Here is an 18,780-nt window from a genome sequence, read left to right as displayed (position 1 = left end):
AGCTTCATCTTTACTTACAGCAGCTCTCCATTGCTCCCATTATCACCTGAGCTCCACTTCCTTTCAGATCAGTGGCAGCGTTGGATTCTCATAGGTACACATACCCTACTGTGAACTGCACATGCAAGGGATCTCGGTTATCTGCTCCGTGTGAGAATCTAATGCCTAATGATCTGAAGTGGAGCTGAGGCGCTGATGCTAGTGGTAGGGAATAGCTGCAAATACAAATAGCAGAGAGGTATGACTGCACAGATGCCATAATAAAGCAATTACTTGCAGACTCATATCAAAACCCTATCAGTGAGTGGCAAGCGACAAGCTGTGTCTGGTGGCAGGATTTAAGTCAGGCTCCAGTACTTTTATTTTAGTCTCTGTGTGGCCCTGTCTATTGTTTTGTTTACCACTTCTGTCCATGCCTCTTTCCCACACTGTGCACTTGTCTCAGTCACAGTTTTCATAAGTCCACAAGCTAACCCTAGCCAAAATGAGTAAAAAAAGAAAAATATTGCTGGAGAGCTTCTTTGAAAAGGGGGAAAGACTCCTTAATGAGGTGACAAAAGACTCTAAGACTACCAACATAAAGAAAGCTGCATATAAAAGAAAATATGAAGAATCCTTAAATTGTGGGCTCACTGAAAAAAGTTAATTTACATCCTCCAAGCCCAGCTTGTATAATATGTGGTGAATGGTTATCCAGCAAAGCCATGAAACCTTCAAAACTGGTTCGCCACACAGAGACCAAACAACCTGCATTAAAAACAAGCCTCTGGTGTTTTTCAAAAGAAAAAAAAATGTGAACACAAAGAACAGAGCAATTATTGAAGGCCACAATTTCATCAAATGTGTCTGCACTGAGAGCATCATTCTTAGTGGCTAACCACATTGCTAAAGCTAAGAAGAGCTGATCCTGCCTGCTACTAAGGACATTTGTTGTGAACTTTTAGGAGAGACTGCAGTCCAAAAGGTGGCGTGTTTACCTCTTTTGGCTAGCATCATAACTAGATGAATTGATGAAATAGCAGAGGACACCAAGGCACTCATTAGAGAGGATTAATGCATCACCGTGGTATGCAATCCAGGTTGATAAGTACTGATATTGACAAATCAACAATGTCTGTTTTTGTGTGATGTATTTCCGGAGGATGTGCATGAGGATATGCTATATGCACTTTTGTTGCCAACTAGCATGACCACACTGCAGAACTCTTCAAGCCTAAATGACTGCTGCTGCTGCTGCTAAGTTGCTTCAGTCGTGTCTGACTCTGTGAGACACCATAGATGGCAGCCCACCAGGCTCCCCTGTCCCTGGGATTCTCCAGGCAAGAACGTTGGAGTGGGTTGCCATTTCCTTCTCCAATGCAGGAAAGTGAAAAGTGAAAGTGAAATCGCTCAGTCGTGTCCGACTCTGTGTGACCCCATGGACTGCCGCCTACCAGGCTCCTCCATCCATGGGATTTTCCAGGCAAGAGTACTGGAGTGGGGTGCCATTGCCTTCTCCAGCCTAAATGATTACATATCAGGAAAACTGAGTTGGTCATTTTGTCTCCATATATGCACACACAGACTAACTGCCATGACTGGATGGTTTTCTGCTTTCACTACTCAGGTCAAAGAGGTTGCTTCTGAATAGGAGTCGATGCACAGATCCATCCATAGAGAAATGCTGGCTAGCCAAAAAATACTACCTGAACATAGCAAAGTTTTTCAGGATATGATTAAAATTATCAGCCTCCTTAAAGTTAATGCCCTTTAGTTCAGTCACTCAGTCATATCCTACTCTTTGTGACCCCATGGACTGCAGCACACCAGGCTTCCCTGTCCATCACCAACTCCCAGAGCTTGCTCAAACTCATGTCCATCGAGTCGGTGATGCCATCCAATCATCTCATCCTCTGTCATCCCCTTCTCCTCCTGCCTTCAATCTTTCCCAGCATGAGGGTCTTTTCTAATGAGTCAACTCTTTGCATCAGGTGGCCAAAGTATTGGAGCTTCAGCTTCAGCATCAGTCCTTCCAATGAATATTCAGGACCTATCTCCTTTAGGATGGACTGGTGGGCTCTCCTTGCTGTCCAAGGGACTCTCAAGAGTCTTCTCCAACACCACAGTTCAAAAGCATCAATTCTTTGGCACTCAGGTTTCTTTGGGTCCAGCTCTCACATCCATACATGTGATCTCAAATCCATTCATGCCCTTAACTCACCTCTATTCACACAGCTTTGTGAGATGAACCAGAGAAGGCAATGGCAAGCCACTCCAGTACTCTTGCCTAGAAAATCTCATGGACGGAGGAGCTTGGTAGGCTGCAATCCATGGGGTTGCTACTAGTCCAACATGACTGAGCGACTTCACTTTCACTTTTCACTTTCACGCATTGGAGAAGGAAATGGCAACCCACGCCAGTGTTCTTGCCTGGAGAATCCCAGGGACAGTGGAGCCTGGTGGGCTGCCATCTATGGGGTTGCACAGAGTCGGACATGACTGAAGTGACTCAGCAGCAGCAGCAGCAGCATTAGTGAGATGAACACAGAACACATGTCTTCTCTTATACACAGAAGTGAGATGACTTTCTAAAGGTAAATCATTGGCTAGAGTTTTTGAGTTATGAGAGCAATTCCAGAGAATTTTTTTTATAGAAAAGCAGTCACCTCTGGCAGCACTTTTCAGTGACACAGAATAGGTGGCAAAACTTGCTTACTTGTGTGACATATTCAACCTGTTCAATGAACTCAATCTGTCATTTCAAGGGAGGATTATACTATGTTAAAGTTGGCAGATAAAGTGACTACATTCAAAGCCAAATTGGAATTATGGGGGTGAGGAGTAAACATTGAGCTTTTTGACACATTTCAAGCATTAGCAGAGATTTTGAAAGAGACTGAGCCAGAGTCTTCTTTGTCCCAGTTGGTGCGTGATCACCTAGGAGTTTTCAAAGGAGTTTGGGCATTACTTCCCAACAACAAAAGATCCCGCACTGGGAAGGAATGGATCCATGACCCATTTGTGAATAAACCAGATGAATCAACTTCGTCTGTCTTTTGTTGTTCAGTTGCTGTCATGTACGACTCTTTGGACTGCAGCCCAAACCGAACCATGGACTGCAGTACACCAAGCTTTGCATCTCCCAAAGTTTGCTCAAACTCACGTCCATTGAGTTGGCAATACCATACAACTGTCTCATCCTCTGTCATCCCCTTCTCCTCCTGCCCTCAACCTTTACCAGCTTCAGGGTCTTTTCTAATGAGTCAACTCTTCGCATCAGGTGGCCAAAGTATTGGAGCTTCAGCTTCAGCATCAGTCCTTCCAGTGAATATTCAGGATTGATTTCCTTTAGGGTTGATGGTTTCATCTCCTTGTTGTCCAAGGGACCCTCAAGAGTCTTCTCCAGCACCAAAGTATGAAAGCATCAGTTCTTTGACACTCAGCCTTCTTTATGGTCTAATTCTCACATCCATACATGACTACTGGAAAAACAATAGCTTTGACTATATGGACCTTGGTCTGTGCTAGAAGAGGATCAGCTATTTGAGATCGCAAATGATGGTGGCCTTAAAAGTATGTTGCTAGTGAGAAGTTGCTATATAACACAGAGACCCCAGCTTGGTGTTCTGTGATAACTTAGAGGGGTGGGATGGGGGGAGTGCATGGAGGCTCAAGAGAGAGATTATGTATCTATTATTATGGCTAAATTGTGCTATTGTCCTGCAGAAACCAACACAATATTGTAAAGCAATTTTCCTCTAATTAAAGAATATATACATATTTTTAAATTTTAACTTAAAAAATTAACATATATTTTAATTAGAGGCTAATTACTCTACAATATTGTGGTGGTTTTTGCCATACATTGACATGAATCAGCCATGGGTGTACATGTGTCCTCCATCCTGAACCCCCTTTCCTCCTCCCTCCCCAACCCACCCCTCAGGATCATCCCAGTGCACCAACCCTGAGTGCCCTATCTCATGCATCAAAACTGGACTGGCGATCTATTTCACATATGTTAATATACATGTTTCAATGCTATTCTTTCAAAAAGCATGTTTGAGACAACTTCAAATCTCCATATGTCAAGGTGGAATATCCTGATATTGCCACAAAAGCATTGAAAAACCTGGTTCCATTTCCAGCACCACATCTTTGTGAAGCAAGGCTTTCTGCAGTGACAGCAACCAAAATGAGATTATGGAATAGACAAGACATGAGAAACACACTTCAGGTTTCACTGTTTCCCATCACCCGCAGATGAGATTGTTTAGCTGCAACAAAACAAGCTCAGGGCACCCACTGATTCTGCAATATGGTGAGCTGTATAATTATGTCATCCTATATCACAATGTAATAATAAAAGAAGCAAAGTGTGCAATAAATGTAATGAGCTTGAATAATTCCCAAATCATCTCCCTTCCCAGTCTGTGGAAAAAGTATCTTCCATCAAACTGCTCCCTGGTGCTAAAAAGGTTGGGTACCGCTGCATTAGAGCCCCTAGCATATTATTTATGATTGTTTCAAATCCCCAGTCAGATCATTTCAACATGTCTATCATATCTTAGTTTGGATCTGAGGTTTATTTTGTTTCTTCAAACTGTGTATCTCTTAATGTCCTGTAGGGCTTCCCTGGTGGCTCAGTGGTAAAGAATCTGCCTGCTAATGCAGGAGACATGGGTTTGATCCCTGTGTTGGCAAGATTCCCTTGAGGAAGAAATGGCAAGCCACTCCAGTATTCTTGCCTATGAAATCCCATGGACAGAGAAGACTGGTGGGATACAGTCCTTGAGGTCACAAAGAATTGGACATGACTGAGTGATTAAACAACAGCAATAACAATGTCTTGTAACTTTGTCTTGATAGTTGAGCATAATATATGGAGAAAAAGAAACTGTTGTAAATAGGCCTGTAGTTACGTGGTATCAAGATGCTGGGGGAGATGAAGCATTCTATAATCTTATGAGTAGGTCTCAGTCTTCCTGGAAGCCTGTACCTTTGACTATCAACTTAACCAGTGATTTTCAGTCCCCTCACCAGCATCTTAGATGGGACAGGATGGCCAGAGTGGACTGAAGCTGGGTGTTTTCCCCTCACCAGCATCTCAGGTGGGACAGGATGGCCAGAGTGGACTGAAGCTGGGTGTTTTCCCCTCACCAGCATCTCAGGTGGGACAGGATGGCCAGAGTGGACTGAAGCTGGGTGTTTTCCTTCTCCCACATGGGAGGCTAGATGAATTTCATGCTCATGCTCGGTGGCTTCAGTCGTGTTTGGCTCTTTGCAGTCCCATGGACTGTAGACTTCCAGGCTCCTCTGTCCATGGGATTTTTCCCAGAAAGAATACTGGAGTGGGTTGTCATGCCCTCCTCCAGGGGATCTTCCTGATCCAGGGATTGAACTTGCATCTCTTCTGTCTCCTGAATTACAGGCAGATTCTTTACCACCTGAGCCACAGGGTAAATCCCTGAAGCTGTGTATTTCCATTTATCCCTGTAGAAATTAGAGTCAGCTGTGAGAAGAAGGTTGCATAGGTCAGCTAGGCTGAGATAAAACACTTGCAGGTTGGAGTCTAGTTAATAGTTTCTCTTAAGGGGAAACCTTGTTAAGAAGAACAGAATGCCCTGGAGTATTTCAAAATGGTGGGTCTTCCCTGCCTCTTGCAGTAGCGGCAGGGGATTTTCCTCCAATTTTCTTTGTGAGAACCTGGTGCAAATCTAGAAGGTAGAACCCCCCAAAATTCACCCCACCCCATGAATGAGTTCTCCAGAGTTTGTTATTCTCAGAGTTGTCTACTCTGACCCTCCTAACCAATTCAGTTGTGATTTCCCTATCATGGCATGGATTCCTGCAGAGGTTTCAGCTTATGGATTTCTGCTTTGGTAAGTTATGGTTCTTTGCATTAATTTGCTGGTCTCTTCAATTTTGGTGGCAGTGATTTGCCTTGTGACCTCACTTCTCTTGGTTAAGTTGGGGCTGCTGACAAGTATTTCTCACCTACGCAGTTTTGTTATAAAATGTCATTTTGTATTATCTATTTGCACTAGAAAGATAGGTTAAAGCTGTGCTAAAACTTGAAGCAGTTAGGATGCTTTGGGTTGCAAATAACATAAAACTCAAATTAAAAAAGGCCTTAAGAATAACATTTATTATTTTGCATAAGAAGAAGCCTAAAAGTAGGACGATAATTACAGAGTATTTTAGTTGAGAAGTTTAAAAGGTCTTCAAGTGCCCAAGTTCTATCTTTGGGCTTTACTACTTTCAAGATGGAGTTTTTGTCCTCAAACTGTAACAATGTCAGTATCTTGTCTGTGATACTATCTAATTCTGAAAGATTATAGGACAAAAATTTTGAGACAACTGGGCAAAGAGTACGATAGATTTCTCTATCTATCTCTATCTATCTCTATCTATTATTTATTACAGTCCCATGTGAACCTACAATTTGAAATACGAAGTTTAATAAAAAAGATAAAACCTAGGAAGTGCAGTAGTTTAATATTATTAGAGAGTAAGTGCTTATCAGAGAGTATTGGAAGATGTAAATAAAGAAACTGGTATCGGGGAGCCTGGAGGGGCTTGAAGTTTATGGTAGAAAGTTTGGATTTCATCTTGTCAGTGACGTTATACCATTGTGTTAGTTTTATATTGCCAGTGTAACAAATTATCATAAATGTAATGGCTTAAAATAACACCAATTTATTATCTTACGATTCTGTAGGTCAGCAGTCTAAAGTGGCTTCACTGAGCTACAATTAAAATGTCCGTAGGGCTGTATGTGTGTTTCTTTTCTGGTGGTTATAAAAGAAAATCTGTCCCTTCGCTTTTTGCTACTGCTGGAGACTGCCTGAATCCCTTGGCAACTAATCCCCTCCTCCATTTTCAAAGCCAAGCTTGTGGAATCAACAGGTGTGTCCGACTCTGGCCCTCCTCCTTTACTCTTAACTTATGAGGGTCAGGATAGTCTCCTTATCTCAAGATAGTTAATTACACCAGCAAAAGCTCTTTTGCCATAAAAGGTAGCATATTTACTGGTTCTAGGAATTAGGATATGGAGATGTCTTAAAAGGGTATTATGTATAGATATTTATTGCACATAACTTGTAAGACAGCTAAAAGAATTCAAGATTAAGATTGAGTACACTTAACATTAGGTGTTTAAGCAAAACATGTCTGCAATTGTGTGTAGTGGTATGACTTCCCTATTCCCCTAAGTCTTCCAACGCTGGACTCAAAGTAGAAAAACATAGCGTTCTATTTATTATTGCTCTATATTGTGGATTATAGTAGATACTGGATGTTCTTTTAGTGACTCCTGGGGCATTTGTCTTCTATTTTTCTGTGTTCCAATTTTTGTTGCCCCTTCAAAATGGGAATTATTTCAAAGATTCCAAACGTGTAAGATGTGCACATCAGTAGGTTTAATAATGTCTAATTCTCTCGGTCCTCTTCAAACAAGATCCATGCTTCAACGGTTTCTCTCCTATGAGACCATTGCATTGAAAAGGCTGGTGTTCCCTAATTCTCACTGGCTTTTTTACTCTGAAACTTCATTCAGAAAAGTACGTGCCAATTCCAGTGGATTAATCTGTTCTATCTTGCTTAGGTAGTCATTAATAACAAAGCTGAAAACATTCTAGTGCAGACCAAATTTTACTGTAATTAAGTTGTTCAAAGTGAAAGAATTCAGTATGACTTTTACTTCCTTTGTGTTTAGTCAGGGAAAACAGTAATCTTGCTGAAATTTTCAGTGTGTAGGCTGTCAGTTCTCCTCTTTCATCTCTGAAGGTTAAATATCCATAGACTTGACTTTAAACTTTGTTCTTTAGAGATTTGTACAAAGGACTTATATAGTCGAATTTATAATTTAGAACTATTTTACTGCATTGTGAAGGATGTGTGATTTGTGGAGAAGAAATGACTTGCATTAATCTTAGTTGGCTTTTCCTAAGTATTATACTTGTCAGTGAGATTGAAGCTCATATGAGATTGTCCTCAGATATTACTTAACATGCAGAGATATTAGTTAAAGTAACATAAGCATGCATTGTATTTACTTAATGTGTTAAGTGTTCGATGCAAAGGATTTCTTCAGAGCTACTTTACTTGATCAGAAAATGGGAAAGCAAACTAAGTTGTCTCCATGGCTTACCCAACTATCCTGCCATTTCATGAAATTTTAATAAAGTTAACAATACATTGTAAATGAGTTCAGCATTAGTACTGAAGTAGCAAAAAGAGGTGGAAATGGGAAATGCAAAGCCAGTGAAATTAACACTTAAAACAGCAGTCAATGAAAGTATCATTCAGAATTTCAATATATGCTAGGCTTCTAGATAAGAATTTCATCAAGCAGAGCTCCTAAAATTTTGGCAACAATTTCTGAGTACTTGAAAGAAACACTGATATCAACTTGCTGACACCGTTTTAAATTCTTCCTTCAAAAGCTGAATAGAAATCATTACCTTTACCATCATTACTTTGTAACTATTTGACATGATTTATCCCTGAATGTCAAAGAGCTTTAGTATAATACCTTATCAAAAATTTAATAATTTCCTAGCATCTTGGGATAATACAGAGTTTTCTTCAAGTCAAATGCAGTGTGAATGGCAGAGAAAAAAATGAAAATTCACTTCTTTGTTCCCAGGTTCCTGAGCTAATATGTATTAATATATGCTCTTTTGGGCAGTGCAAAAATTATCTGCCCACTACCAGATTAGGGCTTCCCCAATGGTTCAGAGGTAAAGAATCTGCCTGCATTGCAGGAGACATGGATTCAATCCTTGAGCCAGGAAGATCCCCTGGAGGAGGAAATGGCAACCCACTACAGAATTCTTGCCTGGGAAATCCCATGGATAGAAAAGACTGGTGGGCTACAGTCCAAATAGCCTCAAAGAGTTGGACACAACTGAAAAAATGAAATGAGCACTACTATATTTTAAGATGTTTCTTTACTTGCAAGAGGGTATAGTTTGTAACTGAGTTACTAATTAGAGCTTATCTAGAGGAGAAGGCCAGAGAAAGCAATGGCACCCCACTCCAGTATTCTTGCCTGGAAAACCCCATGGGCGGAGGAGCCTGGTAGGCTGCAGTCCATGGGGTCGCTAAGAGTCGGACCCGACTGAGCGACTTCACTTTCGCTTTTCACTTTCATGCATTGGAGAAGGAAATGGCAACCCACTCCAGTGTTCTTGCCTGGAGAATCCCAGGGACGGGGGAGCCTGGTGGGCTGCCGTCTATAGGGTCACGCAGAGTCGGACACGACTGAAGCGACTTAGCAGCAGCAGCAGCAGAGGAGAAGGTAAGGTACTAGTGAAGGGACACCAGAAACTTATCTCATCTACAATTGCTGAAAGATTTGGAAAAGAGAGAGACACATGTGGAAGGGAAGCTGATAGATACTTTTAGTTAACTGAATGTTGTCATGTCTAGTTCCTGAAGTTCTACATAGGAAAATAACATGGAAACATGCTTCAGTCCAATATTGAGAAAAATAGAAATATCCAGTATGAACTTTGTTGCCTTCTGAGCTGTGAGCTTCCATCACTGATGTTTTGAAATATAGCTGGATTATCATTCTTCCAATATGTGTTAAAATAATGGTGTGCTTTGTACATGAGAGTAGATTAGAGGAATACGCTTCTGTTTTATATTTTCATAATTACTTACTATAACAAAGGAAGATGCTAAGGTAACCAACTGCCCAGTGAAGGGTATAACAGCTGGATGCTCCAGGAGGAAAGTCTATCAATATTGACAGCAAACAAATCTAGTCGAGGTCGAAGAGAACCCAAGACTGGCTCTAGTTATTCATGGCAAGTTATTCTCTGTTTGTACAAAAATATCTCAAAAATACATTCCAAGCCATAATTACAACTCTTTATATTGATCTTGCTTTTATAATGTATACTTTTAAACATCTTAATGTTCCATATCTTTCTCCTTTATGCCGAACATACCAGTGCTTTAAGAATATTAGTCTTGTGAATTTTAGATGTATTAGGGTAACTTGTTGGATATTCAAAATAATGATTAAAACAGTTTACTCCTATTTTTTGTTCTGGGGGCATGTTCTGAATGTGTTTCATAGACCCCATTCTTGGAAGATTCTCTCTGTAGAACTTTTCTTTGAATTTTAGTGAAATTTACATATTGGCAGTACTCGCTCTAACATGGGAGAGCTACCATGAAAGTAACAAATTTTGTAATTCCTTTAAGGATTTAAGGAAGGACATACCAGTGATCAGACATACTGCTTTTTTTTTTTTTTTTAGTATTAGTAGTAATATTTTTAATTGGGAATTTAGTTGCTTTATGGTCATGCTAATTTCTTCTGTACAGAAAAGTAAATCGGCTACAGATACACGTATATCTCCTCTTTATCACCACAGAGCATTGAGTAGAGTTCCCTTTTCTATAAAGCAGGTTCTCATTAGTTACCTAGTTTATACAGAGTAACATATGTATGTCAGTCTCAATCTCTCAACTCATCCCACCCACCCCCATCCCTCCTTGGTGTCCATAGATTTGTTCTTTATGTCTGTGTCTCTATTTCTGTTTTGCAAATAGGTTCATCTATGCCATTTTTCTAGATTCCACATATATGCATTAATATGACATTTATTTTTCTCTTGTTTTTATTGGATGCTGTTTGAGTGACCTGTGAACTCCAAGTACCGGAAGTGTCGGTCAGGAACTGTTTAAATCAGTGAGATCCAAAGCTGGGTATTATCGCTGAAATTTAAAAACACAATGAATTGCTTAAGTTAAATTAATGGAATATTTCAGTGAATAAGAAATAAAATGATTTTCTAGAGTTTCTTTATGTATAAAGATACATACATATATCATTACATACATGCATACAAATAGTAACTACTAATACCAAACTTATACCAATATTAAATTCCAATTATGATATTCAAGTCAATTAATCACCTTAATCAGGCTGTGAGAATTTCCACATCCTATATCTATATTCCTTTATAAAAATTTTTGAATTATCCAGTTTGGTGAGGTCTAAGGATCCTTTACTTCTAATGGTAAATACTATTTTTTTTTCTCCCACCATTTTCTGTAATGAATGCTTTTGCATATTAAGACATTTAAAATACATTAAATTCTCATTTCATTACTGAGCCTGGCTCTTACCTTGGGCCTTAAATGTACATATGCTCAACTTATTTAAGAACATCTATATCCTTCAATATCCCTTTTCTAGAGCAAGCTTCCTGTTTGTCCAGTGAGAATTGGCAGTAGAGAAGCTTTTTTCTTTTTTTTCTCTCACTCTGTCTCATTTGAAAGACTTGAATTCAATCTTTTGAGTATCCCACAGTGGTGGTAATGGTAGAGGCATGAGTGATTAAACATCTATCTAGCTGTTATCATTGAGGTGTTAATATTTAACCATTAAAAGAGGATTGTGTTTATTGCCAGGTTGATTATACAAGTAGAGGTTATATAATTACTTGCTGAGTATGTAGTAGAGGTAATGTTTAATCTTGATAGTAAACTGAACCATATGGCCTTTAAATTTTCTGTAATACCTAGGATTATCCAATTGGGTCTGATTTTGCCAGTGTGAAAATTTGAGGCAGAATAGTCCACCTCAATTCTAATCAGAAGTAGAGTATCAAAACTAAATAGACATGTAAAAGCTATGCACTCCAAAGAAACATCCAAACAGAACCATTTTGGGGGCAATCATGTCAGCTATTCAAACCTACCATTACTTGGGCGGATAATATTCAAGGAGTTCCTCAGTTTAAAACCAGTACTTGATCTCAAGTATTTAAATTTTCTCATTGAAAATCAGAGAAAGACAATCTAAGAAATGATTGTATCTATTTTCTGAGGAAATGAGAAATGAAAAAGACATCCAATAGGCATTTTGGTGTTCCCATGAGATTATAGAAACTTCATTTTCCTTTGTTGCTTTCAAAGACTTCAGATTCTGAGGGTAAACTCCCTCATTTCTTTTTAGAGGCACAAACTCCAAGTAAAATAAGCGAACACATTTACAAAAAATCTTTAGGGATGGAATGAGCACCTGTCGATGGAAACCAACCACTGATGAAAGCCAAGCTTGCTGTGCACAAAATCAGAGGGAGAGTATCCCTAGAACACGAGGGGAATATTCAGCACTGAATAAGTGAATATTCATATTTCCCCTCTCCATAAGAAAATCAGACATATAAATTTAACCTGACAGGGTGGTGGGGCTCATGCTTTTCTGTTGTTTTTATTGCAAATAATCATCATTTCTATTTTCCTCATAATAGCATTCATTTTAGTGTACTCATGGGCCATAACTTAAAGGCCAAAGCTATTCAGTTATCCCACTAGCATGATATATAGTGATTGTGGTGAAAAGCTATTTCATGTTGCATCCATGGCTTGGAATTGTACATTTCACAGTGTTGGAATTTCAAAATTTAGACAAAAATATTTGTGATGGATCAAGCAAAGAAAGCAAAGCATGCCTGCTTAATAGGAGCTATATTGTAATGTTATCAGTAACATTAGCCTAAAGGATGTGAAAACAAGGTAAAGTGGAAGTTTTTGAACTGAGATGTTAAATGGTGTTGCATCAATGTGGGATGCAATTTTTACTTCTTTTATTCCCTTCTTCAATTTTATCCTTTCCTAGTGATGTGCTTTCCATTAATATATTGCCACAATAAGAGATCATTACGTATAACCCAATCATTTGGAGTCTTGGACAAACAAGAAAAGGTCAAAGAAACAGCTGAATTTAGAGTGCATATCTGCTGGATTTATATTATGGACTTGGAGAGTTGAAAAAGCTTTCTTCAGTTTAATGAATTGAATATGATTTTGTTCTGGATTGAATCACTGTATGTCATTCAAACAGAAGTTCAACTTATTACTGCACCTGATTCCAGTTAAATTTTTTATGAGACAGACAACTGGGGAAATTTGAAGCTGCGACCATAAGAGTGAAAGCCCAAATACCTCTAGAGATTATTTTATGCAACGCTATTGTCACCCTGCTCAGCTGAAAAGTGTCGTAAGGATTATAAAACTATATTAATCTATAAAATAATATAAAATAGAAAAATAAAGCAGACATTTACTGTCGTATTATCTTTTAGTTGTGGGAACTTACTCAGATGTAGGCAAATTTAAAGAGAAAAGGAAAAGAGCTTGGGCATACTTATTTATATGCCACATGCATACCTTGAAGTATCTGAAAGTTTTCAGGTAGCAAATTTTGATATTTAATGTTTTAGAGGTAAGTGCTATTGTAGTTTAAAAAAAAACTGAAAAATTCACAATGAACATAATAAGGTCCTTAACTCTCAATACAAAGCATTAACAATTGTAGACTACAAAAAGAACAGATAGCTTTTCTTCCTCTTCTATATTTCTCCATTAATCTATAGATCTTACTTATGGCCCAGTTAATCTGGACATGACCAAAAGAATTGCTAAATGTATGTGGTTGATCAATGGCCTACTGATGCAAAATTGGTTTAACTCTTTTTCTAAAATACTCCTGTGTACAATATTTTTCTTTACCTCCATGAGTACCATGGAATACAATAAAATGACACTTTTAAAATAAATAAAGTTTAATATATATATATATATATATATATATAAGCATAAAGTTTATGTCAAACTACTGTGGATTTTGTTATACTCAAAATAAGATGTGACATTATTAAAAAAAAGAGCAAATGTCAAGAGCTAATGCCTGTGAGTTTCACTTATTACTGAGGAACATCTCTCTGCAAAACTGATCCCTGTTTTCCTTTAGTCATTTCTAAGTTCTGAATATGGTAAGGTGATTAAGAGTCCATTTTTGGGTGAAAATGGTCTTTAAAAGCAAGTCAAGTTGACCTTGTTCTTGTTGTCCAGTTGCTCAGTTGTGCCCAGTTATTTGTGACCATCAGACTGCAGCACGCCAGGCTTTTCTGTCCTTCACCACCTCCCGGAGCTTGCTCAAACTCATGTCCATTGAGTCAGTTATCCTATCCAACCATCTCATCCTCTGTAGTCCCCTTCTCATCCTGCCTTCAATCTTTACTAGCATGAGAGGCTTCTCTAATGAGTTGACTCTTCAGATCAGGTAGCCAAAATATTAGAGCTCAAGTTCCAGCATCAGTCCTTCTAATGAATATTCAGGATTGATTTCCTTTAGGATTTACTGGTTTGATCTCCTCACAGTCCTAGGGACTCTCAAGTGTCTTCAATACAGCCTTGATGTACTCCTTTCCCAATTTTGAACCAGTTCATTGTTCCATGTCTGGGTCTAACTGTTGTTCTTAATATGCATACAGGTTTCTCAGGAGAGAGGTAAGGTGGTCTGGCATTCCCATCTCTTGAAAAATTTTCAATTTTTTTTTTTTTTGTGATCCATACAGTCAAAGGCTTTAGCATAGTCAATGAAGCAGAAGTGGATGTTTTTCTGGAACTCTCTTTAACTCTCTTGCTTATTCTATGATCCATTGGATGTTGGCAATTTGATCTCTGGTTTCTCTGCCTTTTCTAAATCCAGCTTGAACATCTGGAATTTCATGGTTCATGTACTGTTGAAGCCTCACTTGGAGAATTTTGAGAATTACTTTGCTAGCGTGTGAGATGAGTGCAATTGTGTGGTAGTTTGAACATTTTTTTTGCATTGCCTTTCTTTGGGATTGGAATGAATTTCCAATCCTTTTCCAGTGCTGGCCACTGCTGAGTTTTCTATATTTGCTGGCATATCGAGTGCAGCACTTTAACAGCATCATCTTTTAGGATTTAAAATAGCTCAACTGGAATTCCAGCACCTCCACTAGCTTTGTTTTTAGTGATGCTTCCTAAGGCCAACTTGACCTCACACTCCAAGCTGTCTGTATCTAGCTGAGTGATCACACCATCAATGGTTATCTGGGTCATTATGATCTTTTTGTGTATAGTTCTTCTGTGTATTCTTACCAGCTCTTCTTAATATCTTCTGCTTCTGTTAGGTCCATACCATTTTTGTCCTTTATTGTGCCCATCTTTGCATGAAATGTTCCCTTGGTATTTCTGATTTTCTTTAAAAGATCTCTAGTATTTCCCATTTTATTGTTTTCCTCTCTTTCTTTGCATTGTTCACTGACAAATTCTTTCTGATCTCTCCTTGCTATTCTTTGCAACTCTACATTCAGATGGCTATATCTTTCCTTTTCTCTTTTGCCTTTCACTTCTCTTCTTTTCTCAGCTATTTGTAAGACCTCCTCAGACAGCCATTTTGGCTTTTTGCATTTCTTTTTCTTGGGAATGATTTTCATCACTACCTCTTGTATAATGTCTCATGACATTAGTTTTTATCCATAGTTCTTCAGACATTCTATCAGATCTTATCCCTTGAGTCTATTTGTCACTTCCACTGTATAATTGGAAGGAATTTGATTTACATCAAACCTGAATGACCTAGTGGTTTTCCCTACTTTCTTCAATTTAAGTCTGAATTTGGCAATAAGGAGTTCATGATCTGAGCCACAGACAGCTCCCAGTCTTGTTTTTGCTGACTGTAGAGACTTTCTCCATCTTCAGCTACAAAGAATATAATCAATCTGATTTTGATATTGACCATCTGGTGAGGTCCATATATAGAATCTTCTCTTGTGTTGTTGGAAGAGGGTGTTTTCTATGACCAGTGCATTCTCTTGGCAAAACTCTGTTAGCCTTTTCCCTGCTTCATTTTGTGCTTCAAGGCCAAATTTGCCTGTTACTCCAGGTATCTCTTGACTTCTTAATTTTGCATTCCAGTCCCTTATGATGAAAAGGACATCCTTTGATGGTGTCAGTTCTGAAAGGTCTTGTAGGTTTTTATAGAGCCATTCAACTTTAGCTTCTTCAGCTTTAGTGATTGGGGCATAGATTTGCACTACTATGATATTGAATGGTTTGCCTTGAAAACAGAGATCATTCTGTTGTTTTAGAGATTGTACCCAAGTACTGCATTTTGAACTCTTTCGTTGACTATGATGGCTACTCCATTTCTTCTAAGGGATTCTTGCCTATAGTAATAGATATAATGGTAATCTGAATTAAATTTGCCCATCCTGTCCATTTTAGTTCACTGATTTCTAAAATGTCAATGTTCACTCTTGCCATCTCCTGTTTGACTACTTCCAATTTACTTTGACATGGACATAACATCCCAGGTTCCTATGCAATATTGTTCTTTACAGCATCGGACTTTACTTTCATCACCAGACACATCCACAACTGGGCATTGTTTCTGCTTTGGCTCAGCCTTTTCATTCCTTCTGGAGCTATTTCTCTGCTCGTCTCTGTAGTGTATTGGGCACCTATTGACCTGTGGAGTTCATCTTTCAGCGTCATATCTTTTTGCCTTTTCATATTGTTCATGGGGTTCTGAAGGCAAGAATGCTGAAGTGTTTTGCCATTCCCTTCTTCAGTGGACCACGTTTTGTCAGAACTCTCCACCATGACCTGTTCTTTTTTGGGTGAGCCTACATGGCATGGCTCAGAGTTTCTTTGAGTTAGACTAGGTTGTGATCCATGTGATCGGTTTTGTTAGTTTTCTGTGATTGTGGTTTTCATCCCGTTTGCCCCTGATGGATGAGGATAAGAGGCTTGTGGAAGTTTCCTGATGGGAAGGACTGGCTGTAGGGAAAACTGGGTCTTGTTCTGGTGGGCAGGGCCATGCTCAGTAAATTTTTAACCCAATTTTCTGCTGATGGGTGGAGTTGTGTTCCCTGCCTGAGTTTGGCCTGGGGCCAAACTATGGTAGGGGTAGTGGTGGTAATTGTGGCCTCCTTCAAAAAGAATTTTGCCAGCATGCCATGGCTCCCAGGGCTGTTGTAGTCAATGCTCTTGACCCACAGCAGGCCACTGTTGACCCACAGCTCTGCTGGAGACTCCCAGACACTCACAGGCATGTCTGGCTCAGTCTCTTGTGGGGTCATTTCTCCTTTCTCCTGGGTCCTGGTGTGCACAAACTTTTGTTGTGCCCTCCAAGAGTCTGTTTACCTGGGGGTTCTCAGTCCTTTCGCCAGATCCCCAGGATGAGAAACCTGTTGTGGGCCCTAGAACTTTTGCTACAGTGCAAGAACTTCTTTGGTATAATTGTTCTCCAGTTTATGGGTTGTCTGCTCAGTGGCTCTATAATGGGGCTAATGGCGACCTCCTCCAAGAAGATTTATGCCACACACTGTGCCTCCCAGGTCTGCTGCAGCCAGAGACCTTGTCCCCAGGCTCTTGTCAGCAGGTTACTGCTGACACATGCCTCTGCAGGAGACACTCAAACACGCAAATGCAGGTTTAGCTCAGTCTCCCGTGGGGGTCACTGGTCCATTCTCTTGGTCCTGGTACATGAATTTGCTGTGCAAATTGTCCTACTGATGACAAATTGAAGCTATCTAAGCAAGGGTTGGCATTCCTGACTTTTCTGATTTGTGAGATCCAAGGGAGTCTCTCTCCTAAGGAAAGATGGCTGTTTCTAAAGGGTCAACTCAATTGTTAAACACAATTTACGAGGCACAGTGCCTAACCATCACAATAATTTTAGAGATTCATTAAAATGTTTTCATTTTTTAAAAGTAAACTTTTAGGTGGAAGAAAATGTTGTAATATGTGATTAATATATGTGTTTTATACAAATGCACTTTTAAAAATACAATTTTAATGTTTTATGGAGAAAGGGGCCTGCTTAGGAAGGAAAAAGTGCCTAGGGCCCATGAATGCCATAACATGTTCTTGCTGGCTTTAACTTATGATGAACGAGAAAAGGTGGCCAGAAAAAATACATTATTGTGTGCAATGGGTTAATATTAGGCTTTTTAGATTCTGGATATTCCAAAATTAAATTTCAGCCAATTTATCAACCATTCAGAGTGCTTTCTAATTTCCTTCAAGCTGAAGTAATAGATAAAATGTGAACATGTTCCATCATCTTTCATTTGGAGGCTAAAACATGGTTCTTTATTGCATTCAAGTGAAAAGTGCCATTCCATGTGGCCCTGCTGCATTAGCCAGTTACTCATTCAAGATGGCATGAATTCTCCACTTTACTGTATTCCTGGTTGGTCTGTGGTATGATTCTACTGCAATGTGTTGCTCAAATGTTTCATCTGATTGCAGCACCTGTTCCCTCTTCAATATTTTATGTAATAGAAAACTCATGAATGAAGGCACAACTACCACTGCTGCTGCTAAGTCACTTCAGTCGTGTCTGACTCTGTGCGACCCCATAGACGGCAGCCCAACCACCTCCCCCATCCCTGGGATTCTCCAGGCAAGAACACTGGAGTGGGTTGCCATTTCCTTCTCCAATGCATGAAAATAAAAAGTGAAAGTGAAGTCGCTCAGTCGTGTCTGATTCCTAGCGACCCCATGGACTGCAGCCCACCAGGCTCCTCTACCACTAGCAGGTGCCAAAATACTTCCTGAGATGCATAGAGGCACTTATGTATGGATTTGTGCAAGATGGTTATTGTACTGTGTTGTCAAAGGCAGAACTTTGAACTGGGCATGAGAAAACCTGATTTTTGCCTCAGTCATCTCATATCTCTCTGACTTTGAGCAAGAGATGTGCTCTATCATGGATCTCATCTGTTCAATTAAAAAGAAAAAGGGGCTGATTCCTAGGACCCTTTCTCCCTCTGAACGTCAGTAATTCTTAAAGCTATTCTACTGGTTTGCAGCATGTCTTTCTACGATGTCTGCTCACAGTGCCTGAATCTCTACTCATCATCAGTTGCTACGATCTCCTACTGACATTGAGTCCTTTAAATTGTCTGCAGACATTTATAACAAGCATCACTTCCAGGCTGGAGC

This window comes from Bos javanicus, chromosome 8 (genome assembly GCF_032452875.1).
Source record: "Bos javanicus breed banteng chromosome 8, ARS-OSU_banteng_1.0, whole genome shotgun sequence".
In the NCBI taxonomy this organism is placed as follows: Eukaryota; Metazoa; Chordata; class Mammalia; order Artiodactyla; family Bovidae; genus Bos; species Bos javanicus.
Note: the sequence above shows the minus strand (reverse complement) of the source record.